The sequence below is a fragment of the Cyprinus carpio genome, chromosome A24 (assembly GCF_018340385.1).
Source record: "Cyprinus carpio isolate SPL01 chromosome A24, ASM1834038v1, whole genome shotgun sequence".
Classification (NCBI taxonomy): Eukaryota; Metazoa; Chordata; class Actinopteri; order Cypriniformes; family Cyprinidae; genus Cyprinus; species Cyprinus carpio.
This window is the reverse complement of record NC_056595.1, coordinates 5,509,595-5,529,626: the sequence shown is the minus strand read 5'-3', so window position 1 is coordinate 5,529,626 and position 20,032 is coordinate 5,509,595.

Below are 20,032 nucleotides of genomic sequence, written 5' to 3'. Positions count from 1 at the left end.
TATTCATTAATGATGGAACAATATTCTAAAGTGTTACCCTTACCCTAAAATTTATTGTAAAGCGATCATTAATGAGCTCATGTTCTTGTGCCAAATGTCTTCCTCCTTTAGGCTAATAAAAGAACTAGAACAGGGGATCTCTTAAAAAATAAGAAAAAATTCCTAAAACCATTCAATTTTGACCAAGTTTTACTCTTCTCTCTCTCTCTCTCTCTCTCTCTCTCTCTCTCTCTCTGTTACCTGGCATAAGCATCAAAGCTACAGTGCATTAACAAGAAAGTGTGCATACTTTTATATATTTATTTATTTTTGAGTGGTTATGTGCAGAACCTACTGGCACAAATAATAGAGTGCTCTGGGTTGTTATTTTGGTATCTAAGGTGTTCAGAATAGTTTTTAGCACATTTGTGTGGGTGTTTTTGGCAGTTGCTAGGGCATTGTTATATGGTTACAACTGTTTGTTCAAACTTGTAACCCCAAGTGTGAGTCATAGTAATAGTTAAGGTTGTCTTAGCAAATGTGACTAATGATGTTTATGTATAGTAGGGGACAAGTTAGAAAAGTTTTCATTCAAAGCTCTTTGCTTCCTCCTTGTGGTGCAAAAATCCTTTGTTCAAAAAAAAAAAAAAAAAAAAAAAAAACCTTTGCCAGTGTTTAACACTTTAAGTCATAGTTTATTTGTTTATATTTTATTCTTTTGTAATGCAAGGATGATTTTAGATTAATGTGGTACATGGTCTTAATTTTGATGTTGTGGTCCTGTTTCTGTCACTTATCCTCAAGAGGGCAGAATGTGGATGGGTATGTGAAATGTGTGTTTCTAGTTGTTTGTGTTTTACCCTGTATACACAGCGACACCTTGTGGAGACCTGCTTAAATTTGAAGGATTAAGGCAAGGTGGTTCAGAGTTTTATTGTAGCCTTTCCAAATGTATTTGTGCACTGCCCTATGTGGACAACTGCTCAGTAACTCTTACCATGCTGATTTGTTGGTCAGGCTGGTCTGCTGGTTTTAGATGAGGTTTGTGTGCTTGTCAGCTGGTTAGGCTGGTAGACCAGCTTAAACCAACTAAAAACCACCTTTGATCATAAATGCTCAATATAGGTGTGTAGTTGCACATTTAGGAACATTGTGTTTTTTTCTACTAGAAATAAACACCTTTCATATATCATCAAATTCTACTTTATTTAAAAGATATTGATATAACTTCTGCAGATAGGATCAGAGGCGCCATGCCCATTTTGAGCCAAGTGGATTTTGAATGCAGCTTCCAAATATACGAATTATATATATATATATATATTATATATATATATATATATATATATATATATATATATATTAGGGCTGCACGATTAATCGCATGCATTTGTCATGCGTGTCTCATCAGTAAAGCCGGTTCCGTGATTAGCGGTAAATGTCTGTCACCTGTTTTCAAACGGGAGCGCCAGTTAATACACAGAGCCGTAGTTCACTGACAAGCTACGCAATATTCTGTTCATAATTGAGATTAATCGCATTCGATTATGAACACGATATTGCGAGCTTGTCAGTGAACTACGGCTCTGTGTATGAACTCCCGGTGCATTGAAAAAAACAGGTGACGGATATTTACCGCTATCACGGAACCGGCTTTTACTGATGAGACACGCATGACAAATGCATGCGATTATCGTGCAGCCCTAATATATATATATATATATATATATATATATATATATATATATATATATATATATGCTCATACAACCATACTGGCATATTTAGAACGTGCAGTGCGGCACAGCATCGGCTGCAAAATTTAAATCAGCGTTTGTGCTTTGGCTGGCACTGAGCCAGGGACAGAAGCGTTTTTACAGCTGCGCATTTTAACGAATCACACAAGATTCTGTTAAGCTGATGAATGCAATGACCAATCAGAGGCGTTCAGAGTCATCGCGGAAATGTTTTGTTCAGTGTGCTCGTTCGCTGAAGGAATTCTGCTCTCTGATGATTCTCTCATCAGAAACAACAAAGTGCATTTGTACATTAGATGCAAGTAGGATATTTATTTAAAATTGTAAACAGCTTTAGTGATTATAATGAGAGTTTCTGAGAGTGCTTAAAGTGTTCTTTGATAATGTCAGTGTTCTTTGCTTTCTGTACAATGACAGAGTAATAATTAGTAAATTATTTTTTCTATTAAATTCACATTAAATACAAAGTCAGTCTCATTAAAAAATATTTTATGGCATGACACCCATATCTGGTATAAGTAAAAAGACAGGTTTGTATGCGTAGTTAATAGATTACACTATTAGGTTTCTTTGCCCATCGCCCATTATCAACTAACATAATATATAAAGGTGCAAAATGCATCTAATTACACATATTTCATGTTATAGTTAACGCATTTAGGAATATTTCGAATAAAAAGGGAAAAAATAAATGAAACAAGCCTATATCAGTTATACTTATCTGTTATACTTATATACACTTATATACATATTATATATAATAATATATTATATTACATATTATACATGCCATATATATACAGTATATATATGGCTGCTGTGTGTCATGACAAGCATGACGAGAAACCCCCATTCATCTATCTATCTATCTATCTATCTATCTATCTATCTATCTATCATTATTATTAATTATTGTTATTATTTATTTATTTGAATTTTCTGCTTGAATTATGCCCTATCAAGACAATGCACAGAGTTTCACAAGCCTTGACCTGAACTTCCTAATATGTAATCTCCAAATCACAAACAGAACATAGATATGTCAGGCACACAACATGGACACAGATGCAGGCTTAAGCAGTAAAAATTCCTCAAAGAACAAAAATCCTGCTGGGGTATTAGGAAAAATAGTCCAACAGAAACAATGAGCAAACAAAAAAACGGCCTTGAAAAAATACCCGGCAGAGGGCACTCAACGGCGAATTAGAGAGCGGAGAGGGAAGGAAGAAGCGAGGGAGCCGGCATTCGAGCGGAGCAAGAAAACTTCTGAGGGAATGCAGATGCCCAGCCTAGGAAACGACGAAGGAGAAATTAAAAAACAAAACAACCGGAAGAATCAACAAAGACCTGACAGGGAACCGACAATGGTACGACTAAGGGAACAAGAGGGGAATACAACACAGGTTTAACCCTTGAGACCTGAAAAACAGGGTGCACCCGACCAAGCATGGGAGGAAGCTTGAGCCGCACCACCGCCGGACTCAGGACCTTGGTGATCCAGTATGGGCCAATGAATCTAGGTGCCAGCTTGCATAAGGCTACCCTGAGAGGCACGTCCTTAGTGGAGAGCCATACCCTTTGACCACACACATAACAGGGAGCAGGAGTCCGGTGATGATCTAGTCCGCCTATTAGCCCAGGCCAAGGCCACCTTAGCTCTCTTCCATGTGCGTCGACACCATCGGACGAAAGCCAGAGCAGATGCGACTGCAGCTTTGGGTTCCTGTGTTGGAAACAAGGGGGGTTGATAACCTACATAGAACTGGAAAAGGGACATACCTGTGGCAGATGCCAGAAGGGAGTAATGGGCATACTCTACCCAGGACAGCTGTTGGCACCAGGAGCTCGGACTGTGGGATGCCAGGCAGTGGAGAGTACGTTCCAAATCATGGTTTGCCCGCTTGGACTGCCCATTGGTCTGGGGATGGAATGCTAATGACAGATTTGTAAGGGTCCCAATCTGCCAACAGAACTCTGTTCAAAACTGGGAGACAAACTGGGGATCCCTATTGGAGACCACGTCAACTGGAAGACCATGAATCCGGAACACATGATCAGCCACCACCTGTGCAGTCTCCTTGGCTGAGGGGAGTTTGGGAAGTTTAATGAAATGAGCCACCTTGGAGAAACGGTCCACCACCGTGAGAATGACGGTGTTGCCTTTTGATTCAGGGAGGCCAGTTACAAAATCAAGGGCCAAGTGTGACCAGGGGCAGGAAGGGATGGGCAAAGGGTGGAGCAGACCAACGCGAGGCACAATGGAAGTCTTGTTCTGAGCACACACTGAGCAACAAACTGCCTGACATCCTTGGCCATGGACAGCCACCAGAATCGTTGATGAATGGCAGCCAGCGACCTCCAGAATCCTGGCTGACAGACCAGCCTGGATGAGTGACCCCACTGGATACTTCAGAGCATAGTTTGGTTGGAACAAACCGACTGCCCGCCGGAACCCTCTTCGCCACTGGGCTGAAAGAACAGTACCCAGCAAGCCTGTCGGGAGCCCAGCCTCCTGGCTGAACGGATATATCCAAGGTTTTTATGATCCATCCAGACCAGAATGGGCTGAGCTGCACCCTCCAACCAGTGACGCCACTCCCCCAAAGCCAGCCTGACCACCAACAACTCCTGATTACCTATGTCGTAATTCCATTCTGGAGGGCTCAGGTGGTGGGAGAAGAGGCCACAGGGATGCACCTTCCCATCCTGGTGTGACCGGTGTGATATGACTTAGCCTACTCCGACATCAGAGGAATCCACCTCAATAATGAATTGACGTTCAGGGTCTGGAATAGACAAGACAGGAGCAGAGATTAACTGGGACTTTAATTTATCAAAGGCCTCCTGTGCAACAACATTCCATTTGAACGGTACCTTAGGAGAGGTGAGTGCTGTTAAGGACGCAGCAATCTGATCAAAGTTCCGGATGAAATGCCAATAAAAGTTGTCAAACCCCAGGAACCGCTGCAGAGCCTTACGTTGGTTTAAAAGGGGTTATGTATTGATACTCAAAACCATGATCAGCAATGCAGCGATTGGCTGGCGGCAAGACGGCAACCTAATGACATCAAATAATTAAAAAAGACACCTGACGAAAAAATTGACAAATTTCTGGACTTTTATAAGGAAACAGCCAAACAAACAAAACTAAATGTTATAATATATAAATTTAACTTTATATTTGAACAGATTTGTTACGTGACAGCATTAATTAAAGTTTCTTAAGGGTCAAGGTCATGTTATCTGCATCTCCTGCACTTCATCAACCCACTCTCATAATAACTGTTATCACTCAAATTAATGCATGACTCTACATTATCTGTATAGCATGTGTGTAAGGTTCTAATACAATTATGAAGTAATTATTTTATAACTAATAAATCTTTCAGTGAGTAAAACTGGCTGTGTTAAAGACTACATAATGTTATTATATTATCTTTAAATTATTTTTTTTTTAATGATTATTATTTTAAATTATTGTCCCTGGATCAGTAGGATGCTCTTATAATACAGTAGTGGTGGTAGCAGACAGATTTTAAGTATCAATTCTGCTTAAAAAGATGCAATCCAATCCTGTTTACATGAAATAAGCCTGCTCCCATGCAGGTTTAAGCTTACGGAGCTGTTGCTATGACAGCAACTCCAGGATGAGCTTCGAAGAACCAAACTATCCAAGATCATGCCAAATCATCAACAATCAAATCTAGCTAACTGAGTTAGCGATGTACGAAGAACCGGACCCATGTCTCTGCACATGTCGTTAACCAGGGCCTGGAAGACAGCTGGAGCATTGGTCAAACCAAATGGTAGGACCTGGTACTAAAAGTGTCCTGTGGGTGTGTTGAAAGCTGTTTTCCACTCATCTTCCTTATGTATGAATGTACCGTTCTCTGGAATATGTCCCACTCAGGGCTCTACCACCAGCTACTACTTCCTCTGCAACAGTTCAGCCTTCAGTGAAAATGGCTCTAGTAAACACTAGGTCCTTGTCAAATAAAACATTCATTATGAACTTTTTTCTCATCTCACGCCTTGGACTTTCAGTTTGTGACTGAAACCTGGCTGAAACCTGATGATCTTTCATCTCTGGGTGAAAAATCCAATTCTGACTGTTCTTTTTACAGCTCTACCAGGCCAAATGGACCTCGTATTGGTCTAGCTACAATTTTAACTATTATAAACAGTTCTTTGACTAGTGGGATTTTCCCAGAGTCTTTTAAACACACTTCTGTACAACCCCTGTTAAAAAGATCTCACCTTGATCCATCTGTTCTTAGTAACTACCGGCAGATTCCTAAACTCCCATTTATTTCTAAGGTTTTAGAGAAAGCAGTGCTTTCACAGTTTACTTCTTACCTGGATGCTTTTAACATTCTGGATAAGTTCCAATCTGGTTTTAAAGCTCTTCACAGTACAGAGTAGACCTTGCTTTAAAGTTATGAATAATCTTTTGTTGTCCATTGATTCAGGGTCATCTTCCATTCTGATACTGTTAGATTTGAGTGCAGCCTTCGACACCATATTGACCATGACATCCTCTTAAATCGACTCAAATGTGTAGTAGGAGTTCAAGACATGGCATTACAGTGGTTCACCTCTTATTTAAAGGGTATGACTTTTTCAGTAAATATTGGGTCGTTCACCTCACCTTCTGTGCCCATCCCTTATGGTGTTCCTCGGGGTTCTATTCTTGGCCCTTTATTCTCGCTCTACATGCTTCCCCTAGGCTCCATTCTCCAGAAATATAATATTAACTCATTAAATCATTGCTACACCGATGTCCTCCAACTTTACCTTCCAATCAAACTTAAATATGTCTCTCCTTTACAGCTTCTTTTCTCATGTTTTGACGAAGTGAGAACTTGGATGGCTAAAAATGACTAAACACTGACAAAACTGAGGTGCTTCTGCTAGGCCCTGCTGAACTCAATACTACTCTTACAAGTATGTTAGGTTCCCTTAGTGTTAACTTACAACACCAGGTAAAAAATCTAGGGGTCCATTTTGATCCATTACTACAATTTAACAAGCATGTAAACACTAACACTACTCATAAAGAGTAGCTTCTTCCACCTCAGATCTATTGCGAAAGTAAGACATAAGTAAGACAGAAGAGGCAAGGGGTACCTGTTCTTTGTAGTGATGTCGTTCAGGCCTCGATGATCTATACAGGGATGCAGGGAGCCGTCCTTCTTCTTGACAAAGAAGAACCCGGCACATGCAGGAGATGAAGAGGGTTGGATGAGACCGGCTTTGAGGGATTCATTAATATATTTGTCCATGGCCTTTCCTTCAGGACCGGAAAGGGGAAACAAGTGACCCTTAGGTGGAGAAGTGCCTGGGAGGAGCTCGATGGCACAATCATATGGGTGATGCGGAGGCAAGGAGGTGGCCCGGAACTAGCTGAACACCTGGCGCAGGTCGTGGTACTCCGCTGGGGCCCCGGTCAAATCAGCTGTCTCTGGCTGCAAGACAGGGCACACAGACACAGAAAAAAGAGGCAGGACCCAAACGAGATGCAAGACAAAACTGGCTATGTCTAGCTATAGTAGCATTCGGGGATTCAAGAAGGTACAGCATGGTCACCTATTGGTGATTGCCTGAGACTCAAAGATTGACAGGAGGGGTTGCATAGGAGAGGAAGTGATTAAAGGGGTCATATGATGCTGCTAAAAAGAACATTATTTTGTGTATTTGGTGTAATGAAATGTGTTTATGCGGTTTAGGGTTAAAAAAAACACACATTATTTTCCACATACTGTACATTATTGTTTCTCCTGTATGCCCCGCCTTCTGAAATGCATAGATTTTTGATCCGTGAACCATGGCTGGCTTGAGTGAGCAGAGGCGGCCGGCTTGAGAACGGTGCGGCAGGTGGATTCTACGAAGGAGCATACCTTGGGATTGCAGCAACCTCATGTGACGACCCCAGGCTGGACTCTGCATCGCCCATGGTGAAAGCCGATTCAACGATCCACAGTGCAAAGTTGATGTATTTCCTCAGCGACCATCACGGATCACCCCAAGGCATGACGAAGCGGATATCTTTTGGAAGGACAAACAAAGTAGTTTCGCTTTCACAGTGAAACACACAGCGTCTATACGACATGGCGGCGGCGGCAAAAACAATACTACAACGAGAATAAAAGGTATGCCTTCTTTCTTTGCATGAACATCTGGGTGGTGTTATTCAAAACTTCCCACATACTGACGTAGATATGTGGGGGTGTGTTAGACCAAGAAATTGTATCATATGACCCCTTTAAAGTGCCGTTCAGGGAATGGGCAGGAATAGGTTCAGGAAGAGGAATGGCAGGAATCCTCCACTGGGTGGCTAGAGAGCTATCCATAAAGTTGCCCTTGGCTCCTGAATCAATCAAGACCCAAAAAGGAGTTAGAAAAGTCACCAAACTGAATAGAAACAGGAAGGAGAGTATGAGAGGAGGGGGAATGCAATTAAGGGGTAGTGCTCACCAGGATACCCCTCTTTACTGACGAGCCTTGTCTTTTAAAGGACAGCCTGCTGCAAAGTGACCAGGCTCGTCCCAGTACAGGCACAGCCCTAGGGCGAGATGTTGCTGCTTCTGTTGGAGAGTGAGGCGAAGGCGCCCCACCTGCATATGATCAGGCTCAGTGGAAGAAATATTCGAGGAGTCTGTAGGGGAAACAGAGACAACTCCTTCACCCTTCAGGATGGATGAACTGCCAGGCTCTGACAGCTGAGGCAAAGGCAATCCTCAGTCCGCAATGCCATATTGATAAGGTCGGCAAGTCATGAGTGGCCAGTTCATCCTGAATGTCATCCTCCTGCCCTGCACGGAACATGGATCGGCAGGTCCTTTTATTCCAGTCACAAGAAGCTGCCAGGGTCTTGAACTGGATAGCATACTCTGTCACTGAACGACCCACCTGATGAAGCCATGCTAGTTGGTCAGCTGCTTCCTGAACCCTGGCAGAGTGGTCAAACAGCCTCACCATCTTCTGGCAGAAATCATCCAATGATGCACAACAGGGAGCTTGCGTCTCCCACATGGACGTTCCCAAGTCTCGAGCCTTTCCAGTTAGAAGTGTCAGTACAAAAGCCACTTTGGATTCCTCAAGTGCATATGTGCGTGGTTGTAGAGCTAACGCCACAGAACACTGGGACAAGAAGGCCAGGAAGGAGTTGGGGTCTCCATCATAGGGCGGAGGGGTTGTTGCATCGTGGCTCAGGATCATGACAAGGAAGAGGATGAACTGGGCCACCCTGGGCAGCTTCTCGCTGCAGCTCTTGAATGCGAGTGGTAAGCTCAGCTACTTGGTTAGCCAGAAACTCCAACTCCCTTGTGGTGTTGGTCAATCTGGCTTCATGCTGGCCCAGAAGAACTCCCTGCTGGGTGACCGCGGTTTTGACAGAATCTGGGCCTGCTGCGTCCTTCTTGGTCAGATTGTTCTGTCATATATATATATTTAATAAGTTTATTAATAAGTCCAAACAAAAAGGGAAATTCCTCAAAATCCTGCCAGGGTATTAGGAAAAATAGTGATGAGCAAACAAAACACGTCCTTGCAAAAACACCCGGCAGAGGGTGTTCAACGGAGCGGCCATGTGGGTAATTAGAGAGTGGAGAGGGAAGGAAGAAGCGAGGGAGCTGGCATCTGAGCAGAGCGAGAAAACTTCTGAGGGAATGCAGATGCCCGGCCTAAGAAATGAGGAAGGAGAAATGGAAAAACAAAACAACTAGAAAAAGCAACACAAACCTGACAGGGAACCGACAATGGCACAACTAAACAGGACCAGACAGAGCGGCTGAGCATTGGCAAACTGGCGAATAACTATCTGGCACCAGACGACACACAACAGGGGAATAAATAGAGCGAGAGATGAACAAAACATTGAATTCAGGTGAGCGAAATCAAAAAATGATGAGCAGTAAGGGTGGTAACGAGAGGGAGGTAGGAATGCCACAGAGGAGCACATGGTGAACGATCAAAACAAAACACCATGTGCTCACAACATGCACACAGATACAAAACACAACAACTGAAGGACAGGGTAGACAAAATGTAAATGTTGAGAATTAATGTGATGTGCAGAAAATCATTGAATCTCCTCTTCAGAAAATGCTAAAATACCTTGAAAAACCTTGTCATTTAGTACAAGAACATTTAAGATCTTTATAATTACATTATTTGAATCAGTTAATCAATGCATACAATTGTACATAATATCCCTTAACACATCATGTAAGGTGGGGACAGCTGATACAAACTTTTGGCTTGCAGATAAGCAAAATTCTTAGTGCATTATTAATCCTTTTATTTATTTATTTATTTATTTATTTATTTAACTACACTTGAACTGCAAGTATGCTGTATAAAGTGAAGTACAGTTTGTTCTAAAGAGAGCTATTTTAGCATTATCTGTGCACATATGGAAACTGTAGGTAAGCATGTTTGTTTGTGCATACAATGATGATGCATGTCATCATTTAAATAACTCCCAATGATTTGACCCAAATATTTTACTCTATTTGCCGCATTTAATACTTGATCTCCCATATAAAATAAAGGAAATTTTAGCTTAAGGTCTTTAGTGTTATCCATCATGACCACACTCTTTTTTTAGGGTCTCATTTAATATCCCACTGCATACCATACTGTAGTTTGAACAAACTCAAATCAGTTGTTGTAAACCCACACAATAAGGAGACATACATCAGATGGTATCTCCCACCATGCATCCACTCTTACATTCTTTTAACTTTCTTTAAGAGATCATCCATATATTCAAATAAACACAATACTCCACCGTGCCGAACCCCACTCGCCATATGGTACAAATTTGTATAATATAGGGAGCTAAAAAGTCAAAATTACAGCATTACATCTAAACAGCCATACAAGTTAATATAACCTCAAGTTCTGCTTTGTATGTTACAGTAAATTATTTCTGCACATGTTAACACTGTGTCTGGAAATATTGTTAGAGGGAACTAACAAGATCTTTTAATGACATGGTAATACAATGATAAAAAATAGGGATAAAATGGATATTATAATATTAAAATTATTTTGTTACTAATACATAATGGCCAAAGCTCATGCACTCAATATGTTAAGAAATGTAATACATACATACATACATACATACATAATTAAATATATAAATAAAAAAATAAATAAATGTTACGCTCAGTCTGAGATAAGAGCTATGATGTAAGCTCATTCATTCTAATGGGTTTCGCAGCCGTTCCTTCTTTACATTAACAGAATCCATTCCACTTGGTCAGCACTGTCGTGTGAAACTGAACACCAGTTATAAAATACATTACTCACATAATCTCTTGGCTTTCATTCAGCCTTTCTGAATAGCCCACAGTTTGCTGTTCTCAAAGCAGACACACTTGGCTCCCACAGGCTGGCAGTGGGTGGAATCAAGCCTGCTGACAGACCAGAGGGGTAATATGTTGTCTGTTTCTCACACCTTTGTCTATTTCATGTATTTAGACCTACCTAGCAGTGTTGTTTTGGATAGAGAAAGATGTGTAAATTATACTTGCTCATTCACAGTTCACCCTGAGAAAGCCAAAGCTCTTGTTACACTTATTACTAACTTACTAATAAGCAATGCCTTCTTACTTTTCACCATCCAATGTGGTTTTACAATATGCAGTGTTGTGCAGTCCAGAAGCATGAAAAGCTTCAGAAAAGAAAATGCAATCTCCTGCAAACCAACTCTCCAACAAAGGTTCATTATCATTAGTGGTGTTTGCTAAAGCAAACATCATTATTACTATTGCTCATACTTAGTGTTAGGGTTTGCTGTTTACTCCAAGTACTAAACTTCGACTGCACATATTAATTGTCTAAGCATTTTGATAAATGGTTGAGAAAGCAAATAAATACAATTGACAGAGCAGCTATATAAGACCAGAAAATCATAAACTTCCAGGAGGGCTCTTTTGACTTGGGACAGTAAGTAATTACCTAGCAATGCATTTGCAATCGCTAACTAACCACCCATAACCCATAACTCCTTAGCAATGACCTAGAAACCAGACTGAACACCTTAGCAATGGGCTTTGCAAATGCTGGGAAATTTATTTCCTCATTACAGTTGAAATCGCCTCAATATGCTAAAATAAACCTTTCACCTTTATTCAGCTCTGATATGATTGTGTTCTTCTCCTATTGATATAAGTTCATTCTTACAGCTAAATTTAAGTTTGGCCTATCAGTGGAAGTTCTATTAAATTAATTTTCTCAAAGAATTCTATTAATCTGAATTTCTGAATCTAATTCCATATACCTAATTAGTCTGAAGTTTGCTAGGCCTTGGACTCATATTCATTGAATCTGTAAATATGACCCATATAACAACCATATAGGAAATTAATGTAAGTTAAATTGATTAAATCATCAATGTATTCTGGGTTGTTTCATCCTTTCATGTATTTTGTGGCTCTTCTGTCCATTTACCTGACAACAGAGAACATTTTGGCCTGATCAGGGGTGCGTTTCCCGTACAACTATGTAACTCGCTGATTAACCACCATAGTACGATGCATCGTTATGGAAACGAACTAGCTAGTCACGACTGTTTCCCGAAACCATGGTACCTGTGTCGCAGATCCATCGTTCAAACTATGTTGGTTTGAGCTGTCGTTCTTCTTCTTCTTCGATCTAATGGCTGACTGGAGCCATGAGCACATACCGCCACCTACAGTAATTTGGTTTTATTTTCTCTTTTCTTCGACTCGAATTACGCTTTTGAAATGACGTTACGTAGGAGTCGAGTAATAACGAATCATTCATTTGTTCTGCAATATATTATATACATAAAAGAGCACATTTTTAAATGTGTGTGCGTATCTGATCCCAATGTCTATAATTTCACAATTTCATATAAATACCATTTCTAATTTAATATTGATAGGCCTACATAACAGCACAGTTGAAAAAAATACATGGGTGTTTGAAAAACTGTGATGAAGTGTTTTACTACATCACAAATTTCAATATGTAAGTCTTCTTGCCATTGAGCCATGTGTTAATAAAAATTGATGATTGAAAATGAAATTTCTGTTCTTTTGGAGGAGGTGGAAAATAATAAAGTCCAGCTATTTTCAAAGCTGAAAAAATACTGCATTACAAATACTGACAAAATATAAAATCTGGACAGAAATCACTCAAAAAATAAATGATGCTGGTTATGGATACGAACAAAGCCCAGAAGAAGTCAGGAATAAGTGGAGGGACTTCGCAAGTGTGACAAAACAGAGGGCTGCGGCACGTTTTGGCCATCCTGGGGCCTGTTGCAATGGAAGGATCCTTGGAGGTATAGATACATGTGCATCAACTAGGCCTTTGCCTTCAAAGTTCAGGCCTCCAACATCAGGCCCTTTCCACCCTGGGCCTCTAACATCAGGCCCTCTCCAGTCTGGCCCTTCAACATCAGGCCCCCTCCTGCCTGGGCCTCTAACATCAGGCTTCACATTTTCAGAGGGCAATAAGAAGAAACAACGCCTTAAGTTCAGTTGTTAGCTATACACTGCATTATTATGCTGATAGAAATTTTATGGAGGTGGTGGGTGATGGCCTGGGACTCAGCAAATCTTCAGTCAGCAAAACTGTGACAGCAGTAACACCTTTGCTGTTACAACTTATGAAGAACATCCTGATTTGCCCCCAAACTCCTGAAGAAATTCAGCTGGCCAATCAACAGTATTGACAACATCTCCAGAGTTATTGTCATCACTGATGGCACCCTTATCCCAGTGTCAAACCCTGTGGAAAATGAGCCCTTGTACATTTACAGGAAGGGATATCCAGCCATTAATGTTCAAATAGTGTGTGATCACAAGGGGATGTTCAATGACATTGTAGCAAAATGGCTTGGAAGCACACATGACTCTTTTGTGTGGGCCACTTATGCAGTTAGCAGGTGGCTGAAGAGGGTGCATGGCTTTGGTGATAGCTGGCTGCTGGGAGACAGTGGATATCTTCTTCACCCATACCTCCTGTCACCTGTGCAGCATCCAGCCACCATTGCAGCTTAAACCATTTGTTTAATCTGACATAACATCTGTTAAATATTTTGTTTATTTGCCAATATGCCCCCTGCCCCGCAGACTTAAATGAACAAAAATAAAAAATACTTTTGCAAACAGTGTATATATGTGTATGTGTGTGTGTGTAATATATATAGTATATATATATACATATATATAATTATATATACTATATATATATATTATATATATATATATTATATATATATATATATATATACATATATTATATATATATATATATATATATATTATATATATATACAAAATACTCAGAGAATATTCTAATTCTGTATATAGGTACATTTTTGTTACTGATTTGGGTACATATGTGATTTGAGTGTTAACATAATATAAGTGAAAACTTTTATATACTGTTTTACCAATACTGTTATATGAGAAATATTCATGATGTTTTAAAATACTCACTATCATTAAACAAAATGAAGTGTGTTCCAATCAGCATGATTAATGCTTTCAGAGGGCACTTCGAAGCGAGGGCCATGCTGCTATATAGTTTCAAACTGAATTTGTGATTTAAATATTTAAAGGTGAATTAAGATCTACGCACCACAACTTTCTTCCAAATCACTCAAAGTGGATGGTGAACGCTTCGAAAGGAATAGGGCATAGGGTCGATAACTCTGAATAGAACACAGCCCAGGTGCGGCGCAATCAACGACGTCGACACACCAAACTAACGACGAACTATGCCTCTAACCACAGGTGAAGAACTGTCGTTCCAACGACACAAGTTTGCGATGCAGTTTGCAAAAGTTCGTTTGAACTATGGTTTTGGGAAACACCGAATCGTTGAACTAGGTTGGTAACGACGGAACTTGCGACCATAGTTGGCTAACGATGCTTTTGGGAAACGCACCCCTGCTTAGGTCCTCTTTGGCTAATTTAAAAAACTGGTATAAATTGAAAAGATGTGCTTCTTCAACATCAACTTATACCTGTACTGAACACTACCGGTCAGCCATTTGGAAGGTCTGCTTCATTACCCAGCAGTAATGACACTCATTTCTCATAAAACGTCCAACAATTTCCAGGAACCTTCTATCCAACTCGATGCGGTAAATATGGAAAGAAATGCTTTTAGTAATAATTCCAGAGCTGAGGGCAGAGAACAGCTTGATCCATTAAACATCACTCAGTGTGTTTAGTGCTGAGTTTGGTAGAGAAAATTCCACTTGCACAAGGTAATGACATCATGGAATGTGAACAGGGCCGGTCTGATAGACTAGAAGAAATTAGAGAGCTGCCAAGAATTTGCTCCGGAAAAGTGTGAGTCCACTGCTTACAGTACATGTTCACTAGGAAAAACAGCCAACTATCAGAAGCAGCCATTAGTCCCAACAGCACAGTGTTTGGCAGGAGCAATAGAACTGGGAAAGGTATAAATGAAGGACAGCGAGCTGTTTAAAACCCTGGGTAAGAAACAGCAAATCTTGTGGTTAAGAATATCTCTGAGAAATTTGAAGTTATTGTTTTCTTTTTATTATAATTGTTTTTTCAGGGTTTTAAAGGGATACTCCACCCCAAAATATTTTTTTTTGCCATTAATCACTTACCCCTATGTCGTTCCAAACCCGTAAAAGCTTTGTTCGTCTTCTGAACACAATTTAAGATATTTTGGATGAAAACCGGGAGGCTTGTGACTGTTCCATTCAATGCCAAGTAAGTTACACTGTCAAGGTCCAGAAAAGTATGAAAGACATCGTGAGAATAGTCCATCTGCCATCAGTGGTTCAACCGTAACGTTATGAAGCGATGAGAATACTTTTACGCAAAGAAAACAAAAATAACGACTTTATTCAACAATTTGTCTCCTCTGTGTCTCTCTGCATCAATGTAGCTTAGTTTTGGAAAACATCGGCTGAACGCAAGCAGCTTACACTCTTCTGTGTCACGCGCTGCACGGATGCACTGTTTTCGTTCATATCAAAGCGTAAATACATGCCCTAAGCACACATTATGAAATGCCGTCCGGGCCAGCAGCCTTGCGTGATCTGGCTCAATGCAGTGTGGACATCTGTGGAGGTGAGTTTGAGGGGTTGGTGGTGTGCTGAGAGTCTGATCTTGGTGTTACTTGGTGTTACAAAACGGTGTTACTGTGATGCGGAGAGACACAGAGTGTGTCTGTTCTGAAGTGGCAACCTATTGTTGTTTAGTCTGACTGCTTTTCTCCAGCTCATTTTCCTCCCCATGTGGCTGCTTTCCTGGAAGACCGTGCTGGTTGCCATTAGCTATTGTGTTCTTCAAAATCCAAAAAGAGCAAAGGATCAGCCCAGTACATCTGTTCTTGCTGTAATGATGGGGCTAAAATGAGAGGTTTCCAACTGACAGAGAGTTGGAGTGGACAAAAAGTAAGAATGCAGGATGGCATGGTTATTTTGGTAAAGGCCTTTGTTGTTAAATTGGGAATAATGCAGTATGGTTCACTCTATGCATTCATCACCAAGACTGTACATTTATTCAAAGAGATAGAGAGAATGGAAAGGGAAAGGCACAGAGCCCAATAGTAAATTATACTTGCCACACGACAGAACCTCAGGGTTTATTTATTTTTTTTTTTTTTTACAGTTTCTAGAGGCATGCAAGCAAGTCTTGAAATATATGCGAGGGGAAAAAAGTGTCATCAGTATATTTGAATGCTTAGTGAGTTTCTTTGGAGATTCTGGTGTCAAAGTCACTGGGATACAGCTCAGCCAGATTTGAGCTTCAGGTCTTTGTGGTCACAAAGTTGAGCTGTACTACTCCATTTTCACAAGGGGAAAAGGAAGGGTGATGGGTTCAAATGTACAGCCCCAAATGTACTCTTCTTTCCTAAACTCTGCTTCTGCATGCAACTTGGAACTTGAAGAAGTGCTAAAAGCAAATGAAATAAGCACTGAGCCAAAAGAAGCATGCAATTGCCTTATACTACCAGAGATGCACAGCATTCACAGAACTGGTCTAAGTATTGGTGCATGGTTGGCTCTAATTGAATGGGTTATTTGCTGTCATGGATAGTCAGCTTTGATTTAAACCACAGCAGCAGAAAAAAATCAGTCTGCCTGTGTGGGATATTCTCTCTCTCTCTCTCTCTCTCTCTCTCTCTCTCTCTCTCTCTCTCTAACAGTGAGATAATTTGTCTTCCTTTCTAATCATGGAGACCCGTGATTAGCATCCCAAATTTAGGGTTGACTCAATGTTAGGTTTGTACAAAATCTGATATGCCTGGAGGTTGTAATGCAATTGCACTTCCATGAGGTTTTCTTGGCTAGATCTAACCATTTGATGATATACTCTATCACATGTTGTTTTTTAATTACTGATGCTAAATATTTGATTAATTACAGCAATTATTCCAACTGTTCCCTAACTTTCCGTTTGAAGTATTTTCTATTTCTTCTTGCCAGAGAACTCAACATCCATCTCATTTACTAAATTTAGAGGAAGCTGATTCATGTGATACATTTATCTTAAGCCAAGCAATCATTACATGACTGAAGCTTGTCGCCCATGCATGTCTTTAGTCTGCTACAAAAAGCCCCGGGTTGTAGCCAACTCTCAGCATGTTCCCATCCGGTCTTCTAGTCTAGTATAAGCACTTCTTGGTGCCCCCCCTCTTTTATTTTCCCCAAATAAGTGCAAACATAATCACAAACCCTTGTTATGTGTATTTGTGTGAGAACAATTTCAGAATAATATCTATAGCTGGGGAGGACAGTGGTTCCAAAAAAGGCCCTTTGCACATGACGTCACGTGACTTCCGCTTTGACTCGAGCACTGTATGTTTGTTTTTGAACAGCAAAGTGTAATGCTAGCACCACTAGCACGGAGTTCACCCAGTTTCTTGGACATCTGCCACAAATCCGGCTGGAGAATGACTGCAGCCACCTACTCTCATATGCATTGTAAGGTACTATACAACATAAGTTTAAACAAGATGAAGTTCAACATAAGCCTAAATACCAATAAAGTGAGGTCTATACTTGTATCATTTTTATTTTGATAAACAATACAGCACGTCATTATCAAATCATTATTTTACAACTCTGACAGCAATTCAGTGACGTCAAAACTATTAAGTTGCTAAAGTTGCTACTAGCTATACTTTCCCAACTATCAGGCAGAATGTTTAATTGTAAATATTATTATTCTAAACTTTACATTTCATATTTCAATTTGTTGTTGAGTACTCCTTTATTCCTTCATACACTGCTTTGCAGAAAGCCTGAAGTTGACTGGCATGATTGTGAAAATTCTCGGCCTATTCATCGTTCACAACCCTGCACCTGGAGATACACAAACAATAAAATGTTGGACACCTTCCTTACCTAAACCACATTTTTAAATCTTGGAATCTCAACTAACAAGCTAGTGAATTTAAGCGTGTGTGTTTTGATTAGGAATAGTTTGAAAATGTGTACTGTTGGTGTGCCTCCAGGGACAGGGTTGGGAATCACTGCTGTACTTGATGCCCCTAATTAATGATTAGTTATATGAAATGCACATCAACACAACATTAAACAAGAAACTGTCTTTAAATGTGCACGGGACAATGCCTTTCAGTTCAGAAGATAAATATAATATGTAATTTTCTGATGTATAATTTTTTGAGAGAATGTGTTTTGTATGTTTGATGCGTACATGTGAAAAGTACTCATTTCAGACGTCTCGAGAGAGACAGAAGCAATAATCAGTAATAAACACTGAGCAGACAGCCGTGAAACAAGACAACACAAACACAAGATGACAGCACTGCAAACTATTATGACAGGGATGCACCAAACACATGCAGATTTTTCCCACTGTTATGCACAATCTATAATGATTTATAAGAAACGAGTCCAAATTGGGTAGAAAGGAGTGCCGAGATAATATTTCTCAGACTCACGTTTTACATACCTCAAAGAACCTGTTTGAACACAGCTGTCTTGATTGAAAAATCAGTTTTGCTTCTCCCACAGGTTGTTTGTTGAATTACTGTACAGAGGACTAGATTTTTGTTTTGTCTGGTCATTTGTAGTTGCTTGCACACATGTGGTCCGATTGATAGACAAAGTCCAAATTGCGTAGAAAGGAGTGCCGAGGTACACTTTGTGGAGTTATATGACTCTATTGCCGTCAGATTTGATGGAGGAGTGTTTTGGTTCGCTGCTCAAGCTTGAAAAACACATTAAATCAACTCTGAAGTCTTTCTCTTCCTCTTAGTCTGGCAGCGCAGAAAGAGAAACACTATTGTGAAAAAACAGACATCATTGGGTCCATTCATCCTGTAAAACCACATGAAGTTTGTGTCTGTGTCAGAACACATTCTTTGACACACAAACTTGACTGATTTTCTATGTACTCAGTGTCTGGCTGTGTTTGGCACAGCATGCTGACAGATTGGACCTGTAGGCATCATACTTTTATGATTGCGCACACAAACACACATGTGATCTCTTCCAATTTCCAGAAACACCCCAGTGTCAACATCATAAACCCTTATCTCTCAAATAGGAACTCTTGCCAACGACCCTTTTACCCTCAACTAGACTCATGTATCCACTCGAGAGAGAGGGGTAGGTATTAAAAAAAACTAAGACAGCCTTGGAGACAGTACCACGCACCCATGCTCATGAAACTGTTTGTGGGTAAAGATCTCATTTTGTGTCTTTCCATTAGTTGAAGGATATACGTCTGGGAGTGTTCTAGTTTTAAGATTGTTTTTCCAGAGTGTTGCTGTGTAATTTGGGCTAAATGGGCTTTGCCCGGCATTTAAAACAATCCGGTTGAGGACCTCATGGTTGGAAAGTAAATAAGCTGATGCACTCACAACCATACAATCGGCTCTAATTACTGTTTAGGAGAAAGGATATACCACTCACCTGAAAAAGTAGTAATGGTTCTGGGCGTTAGCGCCAAATGACTGGTCTTAACTATGAGGGCAGTAGGCATTTTTTAACACATATTTTGCACAGTGTGGTGTCTGTGTTTAGCTCTATGGCCGTGAGTGGTCTGAAATAAACATACAGGGTCCCAGTGGCAGCTGCCCACATTCACTGCCCTCTAAATAAAAAATAAATTAAAAATAAAAATAGCAGTCAAGTGTGATGACATATTATTATTATTATTATTATTATTATTATTATTATTAAGCAGCTAGCAGAAGTTAGCATTTTTTTTTTCTGAATGTGCGAGTGTTCAGTTTAATAAGCTACTTTAATTCAATAACTAGAAGAATAATAAAGTGCACTAGTTGTGCTT